Raw genomic sequence first — 19,456 nt, 5'->3', positions numbered from 1 at the left:
AAAAAGAAAATAACGGACATGGGTTGACAATAGAGGAGTGAGGTAGGTTACAGGGAATTTATTAGGTAGTGTTTAGTTTTTATCTTAAACTGGTTGAGAGAGGTACTGTCTTTAACATGGTTGGGAAGGTCATTCCACATTCTGGGCCCCTTGATTTGTAGAGCATTTCTGGTTTGATTAAGTCGTACTCTAGGAATATCAAAACTGTATTTTCTGACCAGGGGGAGAAAGATACTGGCAGTATGGGGCGTTAAAGTTTATTGAAGATTAAATTCTGCAGAACATGTAAATGTATAAAGTTCAAATATAAAGTAAGTAATTATATAAAGTTTATATTAAACACGGTTTATATTATAGGCTTATAACAAAGTTGATATTATTAAACTTAATATTGAACATGTAAATATATAAAGTTTCAAAATATATAATTTAAGGACTATATAACGTTTATATTAAAATATATAAAGTAAATATATAAAGTAAGAATTAACAGTAACAATTCCAAGTCCGAGGACTAGATTTAACTTAAAAGGTACACCCGTAGTAAGTATGAGACCTTAGCCTATAGTGACATGGAAACTAATTCTGCAGAAACCTAAAGGTTAACTGGTACTAGAATTAAGGCCGAGTGCAAATGTGTAGTAATTATATAACACTAGGATATAACAGGCAGGACACAAAGAATAACTAATAAGTGAGAGACCACATAACACGTAATGTACCCGGCCAAGAGGCCGTAAAAGACCTAATGGATAAGGAGAAGGGGGTGTGACTACAAGTAGGGCTTACTAGCACCTAGACTGGGCAAAGTATTAGCTGCGGACAGCGGGACACTTGGGGACCGGCGCTGCACCCCCACCGCAGGCCAGCGGCCGGACCCCCCCCCCCCCCCCCCCCGAAGGGCGAGTGCCAGCTGGCCGCGTGAGGCACTCAATATAGCAGAGCAACAACGTCCCGCCTGACGTAGGATGTGAGCACTACTCTTCCGCCTGCCGTCTGCCATTATTTCTGATGTGGCGAGCCCGTCCCGAGACAGCTGGGTGCGGAGCGTAGTCATCTGAGTCAAGCCTAGCGCCGAGAGGGCAGCGCGTAGGATCCTGGAGAAATCTCGCCTGGTGACAGGCGCGCTTGTAGGATCTGTGCTTGTAGGATCCGATGAGTGTTGATTCCTGACCATGTAAGCGATACCTGGTCCAGTCGGAGCGTGCGTCGATTTTTTGTCGCGTAGCTCACCTCCCCCGAGCTGAAAGATATAAGGCAGTAAGGGTGGGCAGAAGCGGCGTGCAGTGTTATCGTTATCGTGACAGGCAAGAGCACAGACGAGAGGGAAACCCTAGCTGAATCAATACGGAGACGAAAAAACGGGGGAGGGAGCCCGGCAGCAGGAATTAAGAGAAACCTTAATTAACAATCCTGGATGAATAAATAGAGCATCCGAATAATTATACTGTAGCAATGAAGGGGGCTAACAATTCTAAGAATCTTCCAGCAAACGGAAGGGGGAAGTACCTTTGTTAAGAGCAAAGGTGGGAGAAAACCAGTAGGAGAACAGCAAGGAAGCACAAAGCAACTATAACAGGGTAAGACGAAACACTATAAATCTTGAATATAAACAATACATATACCAAGAACGGGTATAACAACTAAGCAACATATACATAAACAATAAAATGGAATAAGAACCAATTCTTAAAGCCAAATCTATAACATGCTTGTGTCCTAAGCGGATGTAGAATGTGAGCGGGGAACATTACCCTTGGTCTCTATCCCATCTCTGCCTCCAGACGGGTGATTGGGCTGGATAGAAGCCAAGGAGTCTGCCTTAAGTGGCCGCTGAGTGTAGTCTTGTGTTGTCAATGAGCGTCTGCGAGCCGCAGCTAGTACGCCGTGAACTTCGGCAACATCTTTAGAACAGGAGCAAAGTGAAATCGACGGCAGGGAGCTGCCATTCAGTAACTGTAATAAGGATAATAATATGCATACAATGTCGTAAATAATCGTACAATGAAGAATACAATGTAATATCGTAAATAACCGATGACGGCAAGTGCCGCAGAATGGAAGAAATTAAGAAAGCAACGCCAAACCATAATAGCAATTTATATTTTAATAAAATAATACTGGAATGACAGTGACGGTACGGAATAATATTAATACTGCCATATAGCCCAGCAAATAAAGAGAAGATAATAGTATTAACGTAGGCCCTGGGCGGCTGCATCCCGGCACCGCTGCGTGCGTTGATGGTGATCAGAGGAATATCCGGCTCGCGTTCTCTTCCTCGCCGCAGTAGGGTGTGGAAGGGGGGGGGGGGGGTTCCGGCTTGTCGTGGCTGCGAATAAAGGGAACAGAAGAAGCCGGCATTGAGCGCCAAGCGGGCAGAGCGCAGTGGAAGGAATAGCGGTTGGAGGTAAGGGGCCCCTAACCTAATGATAGATGAGGTAAAAATAAATGGAATACTATTACGTAGTAGGAAACAACAATGGCGAAGGAACAAGAAGAGTAAAATAGCCCAGAAGGCCGGATGGCCAAAGAACGTTAGCGACCGTATGGCCAACAGCATGCTGGCTGCGCTGGCCAACCACAAGCTGGCCGACGTCATGCTAACTGACTGGCTTGAGCTTGCCGAAACGAAGGCCGAATGGCCAGTTTTTTGCATGACACCGTGCACGAGGCCATGCTAAACTTCTCGGTAGCATTCAAATGTACCTTAATGTACTGTCGATACGATGAAGAATGGGAGGTCAAATATAATGCACAATAATCAGAATATATAATGAGGGAAACGAGTGTAATAGGACGAAATAACCGGAGGAAAAAAAAAAATTATATACCTAGGTTTTGCGAGGGCAGCGGCGAGGGCAGGCGGAGTGAGGCAGAGCCCCAGTGTGCGCCCGTATTTATACGGCCCCAAACTGCCCGCGCAACGCCGCGGGACGCGCTGCGCAATTGTTTCTTTCTCCCCCGCCAGAAAAATCCCCGCTTGCGATCAAGCAGTGACCATTTATTTCTGGTGTGGTGCTCATGGGTTCTGTTACAACCTTCTATGAAGCTTTTGAGATCAGGATTGGCATTACAATTTTTTAATTGTAACAACTAATAACTATTACTAACTAATAACTAACTAATAACCAACTAATAACTAACAACTAATAACAACTATTAACAACTAATACTTTGCCCAGTCTAGGTGATAGTAAGCCCTACCGTTAGTCAGGAAACCCTTCTCCTTATTCCTTGGCGGCCGGCCTCACGCCCTGGGAAAAACTTCTCCCATTTGTCATATCAGTTTTTCCCCAGTCACTAGGTATTTTTTGACCGCCTGTTAATTCTAGGATTTACCATTATGTCTTGGTCGGGCTCCGTTAAGTGTTATGTGTCTATACACTTTGTTTCCCCTTTGTGTCCTGACTGTTATATCTAGTTCTAATTACATTTCATCTGCCATTAGGTTTCTGCAGAACGTGTTTGCCATGTCACTAGGCTAAGCGGTACATTTTAAGTTAAATATTAGTACTCAGACATGGACATGTTACATTTGTTAATTCCTACTTATATTATTTACATGTTCTGCAGAATTTAATTTACTAATAAATTAAGCCCCCAAAACTGCATGTCTTTTTCCCCCTGATCAGAAAATAGTAACGGCGCACAAGGAGAACCGCAGCAGAAGTAGTATGTCCAACTGTAAGCAATTGTGCTCAAAATAAGACTGGAATAAACTGTCGATTAAGAATAGCCGAAATTAAACAAGAAAAAGTGTAATAAACCAATACTATTAAATTGCAAAGTTAATACAGCACAAAGCTTAGGCTGGGAAGGCCAAAACCGCAAGATAATTGCGCTCATAATAAAGAAACATCTCAAAGGGATAGAGTAGCTTAGGCTATTTCTACCCCCCTCTACTTCAAGTCCCTCAAGGGGCGCACAAATGCTGTGAGTACAAATAGACAAATTACAATACAAGAATCCCATTTAACATTACAGGTTTATATAGTAAGCACAGCATATAATTGTTACACTCTTGGGGCAAAATTCTTGTAGCTCCTAAGTATACTGTCTATCATACCATTATCACACATCCAAACAATTTGATGTGCTACACTATTTATTTCCTTATTTCTATAGTTTTCAATAAGGTGACACTCTAATACATAATGTTCTAAGGTGTGGGCGTGCGGCATACTACATAATTTACACTCCTTATCTTTTTCACTGACATCAACACCGTATTGCCAGATATATTTGTATCCTAATCTTAATTTCATGTAAATTGAATCCTTCCAAGTAGACTTTCCTTTACCATAAGTGAAGAACTAATTTGTATTTATTATTGAATAATTCTTAAGTGTGTTACTACTGTCCACCATTGCCATTCTCTTTATCATTTCTTCACCCTCCTGGATCATCTTGATTCTTGTTTTTATTTGTTTCAAGGTTAACTGACATACAACATCAACAAGAGTTTTTTCAGTGGCTCTCTTCGCTATGTCATTAACTACCTCATTCAACAGTATTCCCACATGTGAAGGGATCCACATGAATCTTACTTTATACCCAGTTTTTTCTAATTTCTTAACATTCTCTCTACACTCTATCACAATATTCTGATATACTGGGCGTCTGCTATTTAAAGACTCTAACGCTCCTCTGCTGTCAATAAAGAAGCAAGCATTTTTACCACATTTGACTACTTCCTGTAATCCTGCTAATACACCTTGGAGTTCAGCCTGCGTTGAAGAGACATTGTCAGTTAAGCGGCGTCCAATAACAGTATCTACAGTGCCGATGTCAGTGTACTCCCTGATCAAGACTCCACATCCTGCCTTCCCATCCCTAGCTACTGACCCATCACAATATACATGTAGAGTGTTTTCTGTAGGCAGTTTTCTAATTATACAATCATATGTTGCCCTCAGCTCTCCTATTTCATACATACTTTTTTTCTTTTGCAAGGGAGTAAATACTACATCTACATTACAATCCTCCCATGGTGGTGTAAATTTTCTCTTGGGCACAACAATACACTCTGTAATAACATCATACTTTATAACATTAGTACATAAGTTATTCATATATACTCTCTTCTTCATCATACACTGTTCACTACTTCCCACCTTTTGAACCGAGAGGATTAATTCATCAGCTCCCCCACCTCTCATTAATCTAATGGCAGAGGCAACATGTATCTCTACAATTCTATCCCCAATACTCTGCAGATTCAACTCCATCCTCATTATCTCATTAAGTGCATTTCTTGGGCATCCTAAGATAATTCTCATGGCTTTATTTTGTACCTTCTCCAACTTGCCCATCCTACCTTTACCAAAACAAGAAATGACAGGTGCAGCATAACCAATAAGAGATCTTACAGTACTCAAGTATATCATTCGTAGCACAGGGACTCCCACTCCCTTTCCACAGCATGCCAAGGCCTTCAGAGGTTGTAATCTCTTCCGACATTGACCCATCAGTCTGTTCATCTCAGCTTCCAAACTCTCATGGGTATATCCAACATATATGCCTAAATATTTATATATATTAACTCTATATTTTTACCGTTTATTTTCAATATAATGGGCCTCCGACTTCTACATTCAAACTTAGTTTTGTTTTCATTAACCACCAGTCCCATATGGTGACACAGGTTTCCGAAATTGTCCAACACTGTTTGAACCTTTGAAATATCTTTGCCCTGAAACAAAATATCATCGGCATATATGATCGGAGTTACCCCATTTGAGTATCACTCAGATGCTATCTTATTCATTAGTACATTAAACAGGGTGGGACTCAACACTCCTCCCTGAGGTGTGCCGAGTTCAAAAGACCTCACACCTGACATACAACCTTGATACCACACCTGAGACTTCCTTTCGTAAAGATAATCCCCTATCCAGCGCAATAATTTCCCTTTAACACCAAGACCAGCTAATTCATATAAAATAACCTCTTTGTTGGCTTTATCAAAAGCTCCTTGTAAATCAATGCAAATTCTATAATAATCATTTACATTAGCTAGACATTTAATAATACAATCAGAGGTAATTTTTCCTTTGAGGAACCCAAACAAATTACTAGACAGCTGATCACCTATTATATATAAAAGTCTATTTAAAATGATCCTCTCCATCATTTTACAAAAACACGAGGTTAAGGACACAGGTCTGTACTCTCCATTGGCTTTAGGGATAGGGATGATCATAGCTTTTTTCCATTTACTGGGAATACTGCCCTCTTTATAACTAATATTAAAGAGGTCTAAAAGTGGGCTTTTCGTCATAATGGCAAGTTCATTAAGTATTTCATAAGTTACTCCATCCTCCCCAGGGGCGGTAGATTTCCCAACTTTAATGACCGTTATTAGTTCTTTTCTGGTAATACCTGTGCAAGTGACATCACCACTGTTACCTGCTATAAGTATAAAATCCTTTCTTAGATCTTTCCAAGAATCTAATGACTCTCTCGTTACAGCGGGTAATGAACTAAGTTTGGCAGCTTCCGCCCATTTATTTACGAGACCATTTGCAATTCCTTGAGGGTCAGGATATACAACAAAATTATGCTTTTTACCCCTTATTTGATTTACGTCTTGCCAGATTTCCTTCAAGTTTCTGTTACTCCCAACTTTCTCTGCAAACTCCTGCCAATGCTTGCTCCTAATTTCCTTTCTCTTCTCCCCACACAGCCTAGCAACTGCCAGTAAAGCATTCTTCCCTTCTTCAGTCCTACCATTCCTATTCCAATCCCTGTGAGCTCTCCTCATTGTCAATGTCCACCCCTTAAGCATCTTGTCATGTGTATAATTTTCTTTTCTGGGGGGATGCGTTTTTATACTAGATGTTTTCCTGTTCAATGTTGCATTAAATACATCTACCTCCTTAATTAAATCTTCATAAAATGCTTCTGCCGAAACTGGCTTATAAGTATCATACCAAGACTTAATATGGACCCTTAACAAGACCCCTTAATTCTCCCTCATTAAACTTTAACCTTTTCCTCTGAAGGCAGGCATACTTTTTATTTAGTTTAAGTTGTATTTGTAATGCAAAATGATCACTTAGCATTTCATCCACAGTAAGACAATTCCCCTCTATGCCCTCAGCATTTATCAAACAAGCATAATCTAATCTCCCTCCCCTCAAATGAGTAGGAGAGGGCTCGCCCAGCAGTTGAACATCTTCATGTTCCTGCAAAAACTGGTACCATCTGCAACCATTCCTATTTGCTTTACCCCTTGATCCTAAAGCTGGATGTCTGGCATTAAAATCCCCTACCACAAGTGTATCTTCAGAAAAGAAGGAATCTGGCAAGTATCTTAAATCAAGGGAGCTATCAGAGATGGATAGATTAATGAAATTTAACTCTCGGTCCTTTAATTATATCCGCAAGCTAATACTTTCAATACCTGTATATCTCTGAGGGATTCCAATTATCTCGGCAGGTATGGTACTTTTGACATAACATGAGACCCCCCTAGTTCCTCCATCAGCATATAAGTGAAAACCTCTATAGCCATTTAGCCTCAGAATGCTACCATCCCTATCCCCAGTTTCCTGGAGTGCTACTATGTCAATATCCTCTCTAAGAGTATAATAGTGTACATCCACCGCTCTAGTTTTTAATCCATTAACGTTCCAAGATAATATTCTCAATTTACTTTCATCCATGATTAATAATAAAACTACCTTTGCCCTGTCCGTCACATTCCATGAGATACGAGAGTACCTTAGAAACTTCCTTCCAACACCGTAACATTTTTTCTTTCTCCTCACTTTCACAACTACTACTAACATCGAAGGTAATATTATTCATATCTATTTTCTTTGTTATTTCTGTAACCCGTTTTACTTTAACCGTTCTTTCACCATTTGTCACAACAGGAGGTTGAACACCGCTAACACTACTAGAAAGTGTATTCTCCTGACTATCCTCTATCATCGTTACCTCATGCACATCATTACTTTCTTCTACGCACGTTTCACTTTCCATTTCACGTCCTGTTTCACTTTCAATTACACGTCCTGTTTCACCACCATCTTCACCCCGTCTACCTTCCATAGCCAATTTTTCCAATGCCTCAATCCTCTTATCTAGTTTTTTTAGATACTCCAAAATTTGATTACCAACCTCAGAGGTGACCATATTGTCCTGAACCTTGTCCTCACAAGGTTTAAGTTTTTCCACTGCATGATGTACTTTCCCTAGGCTCGCCTTTATTTACTCCGTCCCTTTCTCCCACACATTGATCATAGGGGCTGTCGTTGGCTTCCAGCTGTTTCCTCCATGTTCCTCTTGCACAATCTTTCCTTGCTGCGAGGATACATCTATCCTGCTTGTAAGACCCGTCCTAGTCTCTTTCAGATGAGGCTTCATGGGGCATAGAGAGGAACCAGCATTGTGGCTGCCTCGACAGTTGCAACAAAATGGGATGATTTTTTCACTTCTTTCAATCTTAACTCTACACTCTCGCGAGTCGTGTTTCTTCCCACAATACCGACACCTGGGGTCAAACTGGCATTTCCATGCCATATGTCCCCAACGTGAACACTTCATGCACAGTATGGGCTCCTCAACGTATTTTGCAACGTTCCTATAGCCTAGTCCTTGCACAAAAATTTTCTCCGGCGCCTCACCCTTTACCAAGGCAACAACCTGGCTTTGTTTGTCACCACGAACACTGTTCCTCTTTGCCCAGACAACATTATCATTGTTAAGAAGAAGACAGTCAGGATCCAAATAAGTTGGAAACTTGAAAACTATGATCTTTGTGTGCAACATACCTTCTTCTGGAGGAACCATCACTACATTTTCAAAACCAACCGTCGTGAGGCGTTCCACGGCTTGTTCAGTCCCAACTGTTATGTAGGGCCGGTGAAGACCCTCCTTGAAGAGTGGTTCGTATTCCAAACATTGTTTAGCTAGACGTACCGTCTACTCTAGCTTTTGGTGGAAATTCAATTGGCATGTTGTAGGGAACAACAGCCTCTTCCTTCTTGTCTTGTCTTGCTTGTCTTGAGTCTTGCTGAGTAGGGTCTCATTCTTTGGTCTCTTTGTAATTTCATCGTCACTCTCACTGTCTCGCTGTCTGGTATTATTTCTCTGTTTCTTTCTGTTCACTACTACTTCAAACGGTCTGTTATCATCTTGTCTGTCCTCCTCACTACCACTTAGGCATACCGCCTCATCCATTTCTTCGACGCTGTCAACAATCGAGAACAAATTCACAATATCCTGTATCACCACGTGCAAAAACGAAGAGTGTGGGGCAATACTCCACCTCCCACCAATCAGCGGACGCCAAGAGCGCCAACCTTGCGACCGCACACGACCGTGGTCCGGACACAACTGAACCTGGCGTTAACCGTAATAATATGAGCAGTATTAATAATACCAGATAATTTTTTTTTTTAGGGACTGACATTAATTGGTAAATCCAAGACGAGGAACGTTAAATTGTTAAATAATAAATTTAAAACATCACCGAACAGGGGCGAACGGGAAATGACAAGAGTAAGGTCAAGCACAACATAGAAATCACTGTATAAATAGATAAATAAGTAAACGTCCCACACTGGGAGGAGGAAGTAAGCAGGGAAACCCTAACCTTAACATTAAACCAACATTAACGTAGCATGTATAACAATCACCAGTGGTCAAAAAGGGGCAAAATAAGGGACTTAACATAAACAACCGCTGTCAAATGTACACTGCAAAATCCTGCCCCGGAACATCAGCAGCCGGAACACCGCAGCTGGAACACCTGCAGCTGGACATCGCAACTGGAGCATCAATATCTGCTAAAGATAAATAAATAGTGGCAACTGGGCACCAGTGATAAGTAGAAGTCCCACTTCAAGTCAATTAGGGACCATATAGAACCTGGGAGCTAACGTTAAGGGGAACGCCGGGAACGAACTAAAGCTAAAGCTGAAGCTTTCCCCAGCCAAAAGGGCTAGGATGTCAGCAGCTGGAAACAACGAAACAGCAACAGCTGTAACGCCGACGGCTGAGACAGTAACAGCTATAAGAACGGCAGCTGGCACCTCAGCAGCTGCCGAAGATACAAAATTAGCAGCAGCGGGCCAAGGGGAAACTGCAGTAGTAAGGAAAGTGCGACTGCAAAAAAAATTATGCTCAAAATAATGCTGGAATATAACTCGTTAGAGAAAACGAGATTAATACATGAAGCTGAAAATAATATACAATCAAATACAATAAACTGAAAAGGAATGGATAATAGGCAAAACGTCAGGTGTGACGCTTCAGCTGGAACCCCGCATACTGGAACTTCGGGGGCTGGAACGTCAGCAGGTGGAACCTCGAGAGCTGAAAAGCCGTAGCATGGACATGAACAGATGGGACAGCATCAACTGGAACATCTGGAACAACTTCAGCAGGAGCATGGGAGCTGGTCTAACAACCGCTGGAACGTCGGCGGCTGGACCGTGTTCCACCTGAACAGCAGCACGCTGGAACAGCATCAGTTGCACCCACGGCAGCTGGAACACCGTCTGCCGGGAACGTCAGCAGCCGGAACACCAACAGCTGCAGCGGCTGGACACCAAAACTGAGCAACAACGTAGTAAGAGAGCGGCGGCTCGGACACTAGGGCAGACAGCTGGACCGGCTGCAACAGCCCCAACCGAGCATCAGCCGCTAGAACACAGCGGCAGGCACATCTGAATAACATCGCCGGCTTAACTTATCACAGGAAGAACGTCGGCTTAACTCGTCACAGGAAGAACGTCAGCTGGACATCAACCCCTGAACGAAGGCAGCTAAAGACGGCAGCGGTTATGACAACCTTCCGGGCTACACCGGGCAGACAACACGTCCGGATAACCAGCAGCCTGGGAGGCCAGTGACATCCGGGCTACACCGGGCAGACAACACGTCCGGATAACCAGCGGCCTGGGAGGCCGCAGTGACATCCGGGCTACACCGGGCAGACAACACGTCCGGATAACCAGCGGCCTGGGAGGCCACAGTGACATCCGGGCTACACCGGGCAGACAACACGTCCGGATAACCAGCAGCCTGGGAGGCCACAGTGACATCCGGGCTACACCGGGCAGACAACACGTCCGGATAACCAGCAGCCTGGGAGGCCACAGTGACATCCGGGCTACACCGGGCAGACAACACGTCCGGATAACCAGCAGCCTGGGAGGCCACAGTGACATCCGGGCTACACCGGGCAGACAACACGTCTGGATAACCAGCGGCCTGGGAGGCCACAGTGACATCCGGGCTACACTGGACAGACAACACGTCCGGATAACCAGCAGCCTGGGAGGCCACAGTGACATCCGGGCTACACCGGGCAGACAACACGTCTGGATAAACCAGCAGCCTGGGAGGCCACAGTGACATCCGGGCTACACCGGGCAGACAACACGTCTGGATAACCAGCAGCCTGGGAGGCCACAGTGACATCCGGGCTACACCGGGCAGACAACACGTCTGGATAACCAGCGGCCTGGGAGGCCACAGTGACATCCGGGCTACACCGGGCAGACAACACGTCTGGATAACCAGCAGCCTGGGAGGCCACAGTGACATCCGGGCTACACCGGGCAGACAACACGTCTGGATAACCAGCGGCCTGGGAGGCCAGTGACATCCGGGCTACACCGGGCAGACAACACGTCTGGATAACCAGCAGCCTGGGAGGCCACAGTGACATCCGGGCTACACCGGGCAGACAACACGTCTGGATAAACCAGCAGCCTGGGAGGCCGCAGTTTCTTCCGCACACACCGGGAACTGGAGGCCCAGCCAAGGGCGTAGAAACCGAAGTTGGCCTAGGCAAGGGCATAGAACTGAAGGGGGGGCCCAGCCTGGGGCATAATAAACCGAAATGGCCCCAGCCTGCTGGCCATAACGGCAGTGGCCCTGTCCTGGGGCATAAGAAACTGAAGTGGCCCTAATCTGGGGCATAATAAACAGAAGTGGCCCCGTCCTGGGGCATTAGAAACTGAAGTGGCCCCGTCCTGGGGCATAAGAAACTGAAGTGGCCCCGTCCTGGGGCATAAGAAACTGAAGTGGCCCCGTCCTGGGGCATAAGAAACTGAAGTGGCCCCGTCCTGGGGCATAAGAAACTGAAGTGGCCCCGTCCTGGGGGCATAAGAAACTGAAGTGGCCCCGTCCTGGGGCATAAGAAACTGAAGTGGCCCCATCCTGGGCATAGGGCTGAAGTGGCCCCAACCTGGGCCACAGGAAGCTGAAGTGGCCCCGGCCAGTGGCAGAACTGAAGCGTGGGCATAAAATGGGAGTGGCCCCGCCCTGGGTCATGATAAACTGAAGTGGCCCCGCCCTGGTGCCTAAGAAACCGAAGTGGCCCCGCCCTGGTGCCTAAGAAACCGAAGTGGCCCCGTCCTGGGGCATAAGAAACTGAAGTGGCCCCGTCCTGGGGCATTAGAAACTGAAGTGGCCCCGTCCTGGGGCATTAGAAACTGAAGTGACCCAGCCAAGGCATCGAACTGAAGGGGGGCCTCAGCCTGGGGCATAATAAATTGAAAAGGCCCAAGCCTGCTGGGCATCAATGGCAGTGGCCACGTCCTGGGGCATAAACAACAGGAGTGGCCCTAACCTGGGGCATTAAAGCTGAAGTGTCCCCAACCTGGGCATAAGCTGAAATGGGCACGGCCTGGGCAGAACTGAAGCGTGGGGGGCATAAAACTTTGACTGAGGTGGGGGGCACCTAACTCTACTCTCATCTCTCTATATTATGCACTAATCTATCCCTATCTTAATTATGGTATCTGTGCATGGGGTTCAACCACTGCAAACCACCTCAAGTCCATCATCACCCAGCAAAAATCTGCTATCAGAATAATAACAAATTCTGCTTTCAGACAACACTCAGCCCCTTGTTTAACTCCCTAAACATGCTAAACATAATCTCACTCCACAAATTCTCTTGTGTCAACTACATTTACAAAACCCTGTTCTTAAATGCAAATCCTTGTCTGAAACTCTCCCTGGATAGATGTAATAAGACCCAGTATCACCACACCAGAAATAATAATAATAATAATAATAATAATAATAATAATAATAATAATAATAATAATAATAATAATAATAATAATAATAATAATAATAATAATAATAATAATTTAATAATAATTTAATATTAATAATTTAATAATAATAATTTATTTAGGAACAGTACATTCATAGTTGCAGATTTACAGTACAAACATTATGTTAGATTTAAAGACAGAGGTAGTACACACAATACCTAAAGCCACTAGTACGCATAGCGTTTCGGGCAAGGTGAGGTGGGGAAAAACACTTAGACTAAAACTTAATAGTAATTGAGCTTAAAGTATAAATTGTGTTGAATGAAAAAATAAAATAACAGATAAAAAGAAGGGGGAACATGGTAGAAAATAGCCAATATACAAGTTGGTCAACAAACAGCATTTTTTTTTAAATAGTAAGACATGGGTTGACATTTAGAAGTAAGGTAGGCTACATGGAGTTAATTAGGTAGTACTTAGTTTTCATCTTAAACTTAACTGCAGCAAATAAATATCTCTTTGATATCCTAAGAGTCACACTTAATCTGTGTAAACACTCTTTGCAAATAAAGTGACCTAGCCTATGGAACACACTCCCTAATGAATTGAAAAGCTGTCCAACTTTTGCGTCATTCAAAAACAAAACTAAAAAGTACCTATAATTTAATCTTCATAGTTTTTTACCCTTTGCTTTAAAATTACACTGTATCTATTGCTAACCAATCTCCCAATCCTTATGTACTCAATCTAAGCATCTTTACCATTGTGATCATTGCTGTCTTCTTATATGTGCTATCAATCTGCTGTATGGTGTATATTAATCTTGTTTATATTACCAATCAAGTGTCAATGTAATCAATCAGAGCTTTAATATACCAATGTGCTTTACTATACTTACTAATCTCTCTCATCTCATTTTTTGCAGTGTATCTGTTATCATTTTATTAAATCTAATACTTGATAACAGACTGAACAAAAACCACCTAATTATCGCAGGGGACTTTAATATTGACCTCTGCGAGCCAGAACACCCTACTGCTGTTAGCTTCCTCAACTGTATGAATTCCTGCCTCCTCATACCCTTAATCACTAGACCTACTAGAATCACTGATAGCACTGCCACGACTCTAGATCACATCTGGACCAACATAACCTCTCCGCTTACTTCAGGTATAATCACCGATAGCACTACAGACCACTACCCCACATTTCTCTTAACTAACATTAGCAAACCACCTCTAGAAACAAGGGAGTTAAGCTTTAGGCTGCACAATGAAACTGCTATAAACAATTTTATAACTGCTGCTGATAATGTCAACTGGGAGTCCGAATTAGGTAACATAGGGGACATCAACCTAGCAGTGCAATCTTTTCTACAAACAACATCTTAGCCTTTATAACACCCACTGTCCTAGGCTTACAAAACAAGTCACAAGCAAAAGGCTTAACAATCCTTGGCTTACAAAGGGAATACTGAAATCCATTAACAAAAAACACGACCTTGAGAAGAAGTATAGGTTAGGAATTGTCTCCAAAGAATTCTCAAAGAATTACTCATTATTGCTAACTAAGATAATTAGACGAGCCAAAACTAATTACTACGAAGATAAATTTACTCAAATAAAGAGCAACATTAAACAAACTTGGAGCACAATTTCACAAATATTGGGATCAAAGAAATCTTTAAATAACAAACCGACTCTCCTGTCTAATAACGATGGTCAGCTTTCAGCCTCTGATTCTGCTATTGAGTTCAATAGGTTCTTCTCTTCCATTGGTTCATCCCTTGCAAATGATATTCCATCTTCCAGTACTGACATTAAGGACTATCTTACAGGTAACTATCCACAGTCTCTGTACCTAAAGCCTATTAACTCCACTGACGTCAATGAGATAATCCTTTCCCTTAAAACCAAGTCTGGTGCCCTTGAGGAGATACCAACTTTAATTTACAAAAAAGCCTCCAGATCTTTAGCCCCTGCTATTGCTTTGCTCTTCAACAAGTCACTTGAACTCCAAACCTTTCCAGATATTCTAAAAAAAGCGAGAGTAACGCCTGTCCACAAATGTGGTGACCCCACAGATGTTAACAACTACAGACCTATATCAATCCTGCCAAACTTGTCAAAAATTTTTGAAAAACTTATATACAAGCAGCTTTACTCATATCTAGCCAAACTCAATATACTTAGCCCTTGCCAATATGGCTTCAGACCCAAAAAAAGCACTAACAATGCACTTATTAGTATGCTTAACTGGATTCATACAGCTCTTGATAAAAAGGAGCTCCCTGTTGGGTTATTTGTGGACCTGCGTAAAGCTTTTGATACTGTCAACCACCAAAACCTTCTTCTTAAATTACATCATTATGGAGTCAGAGGACACTCCCTACAATACCTCGAGTCCTACCTTACTGACAGGCTCCAATATGTTTCTGTGAATAATACAATTTCTCCCACCCTACCCATCAACATTGGTGTTCCTCAGGGCAGCATACTTGGCCCTCTCCTCTTTCTCATCTACATTAATGACCTTCCAAATGCCTCCCAACACCTCAAACCAATTCTATTTGCTGACGACACAACCTTCATTTACTCCAGTCCTGACCCTCTTGCTCTAAATGCCACAGTAAATACTGAGCTAAATAAAGTCCATCTTTGGCTAACTGCCAACAAACTCACCCTTAACATTGACAAAACCTTCTATATTCTGTTTGGCAATAAATCCTCTAGTCTTATAAATCTCAAAATAAACAATACCCAAATTTGTAACAAATTAGAGGGCAAATTCCTTGGCATTCTCGTTGACCACAAGCTGAATTTCCAGGGACACATTCTAAATATATCAAAAAAAGTTTCAAAAACTGTGGGCATTCTTTCTAAGATCAGATATTATGTACCACGCCCTGCTCTGGTGACTCTCTATTACTCCCTTATCTATCCTTATCTCAACTATGGTATTTGTGCTTGGGGTTCTACTACCCAAAATCACTTACGTCCTCTAATTACCCAACATAAAGCCGCTATTAGAACAATATCCAACTCTGGCCCCAGACATCACTCGGTACCCCTACTCAAATCTCTTAATATGTTAGATATTAAGTCACTGCACATTCTCTCATGTGTATTATACATATATAAAACGCTAAACTATAATGCCAATCCTGATCTTAAAAGCTTCATAGAAGGTTGTAACAGAACCCATGAGCACCACACCAGAAATAAATACAGTTTTGATATTCCTAGAGTACGTCTTAATCAAACTAGAAATGCTCTGCAAATCAAGGGGCCCAGAATGTGGAATGACCTTCCCAACCATGTTAAAGACTGTACCTCTCTCAACCAGTTTAAGATAAAAACTAAACACTACCTAATAAATTCCCTGTAATCTACCTCACTCCTCTATTGTCAACCCATGTCTGTTATTTTCTTTTTTTTTCTTTTTTTTTATTCAACACTGTTTGTCAACCTATTGTATTTGTGCTGCTTTTTCAGTCATGTTCCCCCTTTTTTTATCTTTATTTGTATTTGTTCTCAACATCTTTTATTCTTTATGCTCAATTAGTATTAAGTTCTAGATATTAATGTTTTTCTTGCCCGAAACGCATTGCGTAATAGTGGCTTTAGGCATTGTATGTACTAGCTCTATCTATATATCAATCCATTAATGTAACATCACTTGTATGTATATACCTTACCTGAAAACATCTGAATTCTGCTAGAATTTACCTACTAAAAATTATCTGTTAGATTAAGGACCTGCCCGAAACCCTGCGCGTACTAGTGGCTTTACAAGATTGTAAATACTATGCTATGTATTCTCTCAAACCCAATGTATCTTTTTGTAAAAAAATAAAAAAATAAATAAATAAATAAATAAATAAATAAATAAATAAATAAATAAATAAATAAATAAATAAATAAATAAATAAATAAATAAATAAATAAATAAATAAATAAATAAACAAGTAAATAAATAAATAAATAAGTAAATAAATAAATAAATAAGTTAACCATTAGGAGTGCCAGGACAAGCAACCATAGAAAACGTGAAGGTTGCGAGACACGGAAGAGAAGCGACGGTCCGAGAGCTTCACCACAACAACAACCACAGCCATCACGACCGGGCCCAGACCTCTCTCTCAACACTCCTGCAGTCGTCGCCAGGGGAACACCTTCCACCAAACTACGTCTTCTATAAAGAATATATTGTCTGGGTGTGATTTGTCTCGAGTCCAGGTCATCATAACGTACACGCCGTTATCGGCGTTCTTCACACACCACAAGGTAACAACTTTTGTCATGGACCTCCTTTACCCTCCGGAGGTGACTGACAAGACGGTGCCGCACAGTCTGTCCACCTTGCACGGTCAGCCCCACCTTGCACAGTCTGCCTCCACCTTGCACAGTCTGCCCACCTTGCACAGTCTGATGCCACCTTGCACGGTCTGCCTCACCTTGCACAGTCTGCCCCCCACCCCACCTTGCACAGTCTGCCCACCTTGCACAGTCTGTCCCCACCTTGCACAGTCTGCCCCCCCTTGCACAGTCTGCCCCCCCTTGCACAGTCTGACCCACCTTGCACAGTCTGCCCCCCCTTGCACAGTCTGCCCCCCCTTGCACAGTCTGTCCCCACCTTGCACAGTCTGCCCCCCCTTGCACAGTCTGCCCCCACCTTGCACAGTCTGCCCCCACCTTGCACAGTCTGCCCACCTTGCACAGTCTGCCCCCACCTTGCACAGTCTGCCTCCATCTGATGTTTAGATGTTTTTCAGGTAAGGTATATACATACTGTACAAGTGATGTTACATTAATGGATTGATATATAGATAGAGATAGTACATACAATGCCTAAAGCCACTATTACGCAATGCGTTTCGGGCAAGAAAAACATTAATATCTAGAACTTAATACTAATTGAGCATAAAGAATAAAAGGTGTTGAGAACAAATACAAATAAAGATAAAAAAAGGGGGAACATGACTGAAAAAGCAGCACAAATACAATAGGTTGACAAACAGTGTTGATTAAAAAAAAAAAAAAAAAATAACAGACATGGGTTGACAATAGAGGAGTGAGGTAGATTACAGGGAATTTATTAGGTAGTGTTTAGTTTTTATCTTAAACTGGTTGAGAGAGGTACAGTCTTTAACATGGTTGGGAAGGTCATTCCACATTCTGGGCCCCTTGATTTGCAGAGCATTTCTAGTTTGATTAAGACGTACTCTAGGAATATCAAAACTGTATTTATTTCTGGTGTGGTGCTCATGGGTTCTGTTACAACCTTCTATGAAGCTTTTAAGATCAGGATTGGCATTATAGTTTAGCGTTTTATATATGTATAATACACATGAGAGAATGTGCAGTGACTTAATATCTAACATATTAAGAGATTTGAGTAGGGGTACCGAGTGATGTCTGGGGCCAGAGTTGGATATTGTTCTAATAGCGGCTTTGTGTTGGGTAATTAGAGGACGTAAGTGATTTTGGGTAGTAGAACCCCAAGCACAAATACCATAGTTGAGATAAGGATAGATAAGGGAGTAATAGAGAGTCACCAGGGCAGGGCGTGGTACATAATATCTGATCTTAGAAAGAATGCCCACAGTTTTTGAAACTTTTTTTGATATATTTAGAATGTGTCCCTGGAAATTCAGCTTGTGGTCAATGAGAATGCCAAGGAATTTGCCATCTAATTTGTTACAAATTTGGGTATTGTTTATTTTGAGATTTATAAGACTAGAGGATTTATTGCCAAACAGAATATAGAAGGTTTTGTCAATGTTAAGGGTGAGTTTGTTGGCAGTTAGCCAAAGATGGACTTTATTTAGCTCAGTATTTACTGTGGCATTTAGAGCAAGAGGGTCAGGACTGGAGTAAATGAAGGTTGTGTCGTCAGCAAATAGAATTGGTTTGAGGTGTTGGGAGGCATTTGGAAGGTCATTAATGTAGATGAGAAAGAGGAGAGGGCCAAGTATGCTGCCCTGAGGAACACCAATGTTGATGGGTAGGGTGGGAGAAATTGTATTATTCACAGAAACATATTGGAGCCTGTCAGTAAGGTAGGACTCGAGGTATTGTAGGGAGTGTCCTCTGACTCCATAATGATGTAATTTAAGAAGAAGGTTATGGTGGTTGACAGTATCAAAAGCTTTACGCAGGTCCACAAATAACCCAACAGGGAACTCCTTTTTATCAAGAGCTTGCACAGTCTGCCTCCATCTTGCACAGTCTGCCTCCACCTTGCACAGTCTGCCTCCACCTTGCACAGTCTGTCCCCACCTTGCACAGTTTGATGCCACCTTGCACGGTCTGCCTCACCTTGCACAGTCTGCTCCCCCCCTTGCACAGTCTGCCCCCACCTTACATAATCTGCCCCCACCTTGCACAGCCTGCCCTCACCTTGCACAGTCTGCCCACCTTGCA

General features: G+C 42.6%; 2 protein-coding genes and 1 long non-coding RNA gene across 4 annotated transcripts in view; 1 reads left to right on the top strand and 2 right to left on the bottom strand.

Moving 5' to 3' along the window:
* Nucleotides 1-19,456, bottom strand: part of LOC123766522 (uncharacterized) — a 409,922-nt gene that overhangs the window by 64,952 nt on the left and 325,514 nt on the right. The window lies entirely within an intron of this gene.
* On the bottom strand, nucleotides 242-2,837 carry LOC138373597 (uncharacterized). Its single transcript, XR_011231243.1, has 2 exons — nucleotides 1,755-2,837; nucleotides 242-1,243 (listed from the first exon to the last, which is right to left on the bottom strand). It is a non-coding gene; the product is annotated as an uncharacterized lncRNA (long non-coding RNA).
* LOC123763843 (zinc finger protein 271) overlaps nucleotides 17,091-19,456 on the top strand; it is a 463,457-nt gene continuing 461,091 nt past the window's right edge. The window contains exon 1 of one of the 2 annotated variants that reach the window (XM_069339884.1): nucleotides 17,091-17,317. The gene's annotated coding sequence lies outside the window, so the exon portion shown is untranslated. The remainder of the gene's footprint in view (nucleotides 17,318-19,456) is intronic. The other variant, XM_045751159.2, reaches the window with a different exon arrangement.

The sequence above is a fragment of the Procambarus clarkii genome, chromosome 5, assembly GCF_040958095.1.
Source record: "Procambarus clarkii isolate CNS0578487 chromosome 5, FALCON_Pclarkii_2.0, whole genome shotgun sequence".
Classification (NCBI taxonomy): Eukaryota; Metazoa; Arthropoda; class Malacostraca; order Decapoda; family Cambaridae; genus Procambarus; species Procambarus clarkii.
This window is presented reverse-complemented; position numbering and strand designations above follow the sequence as displayed.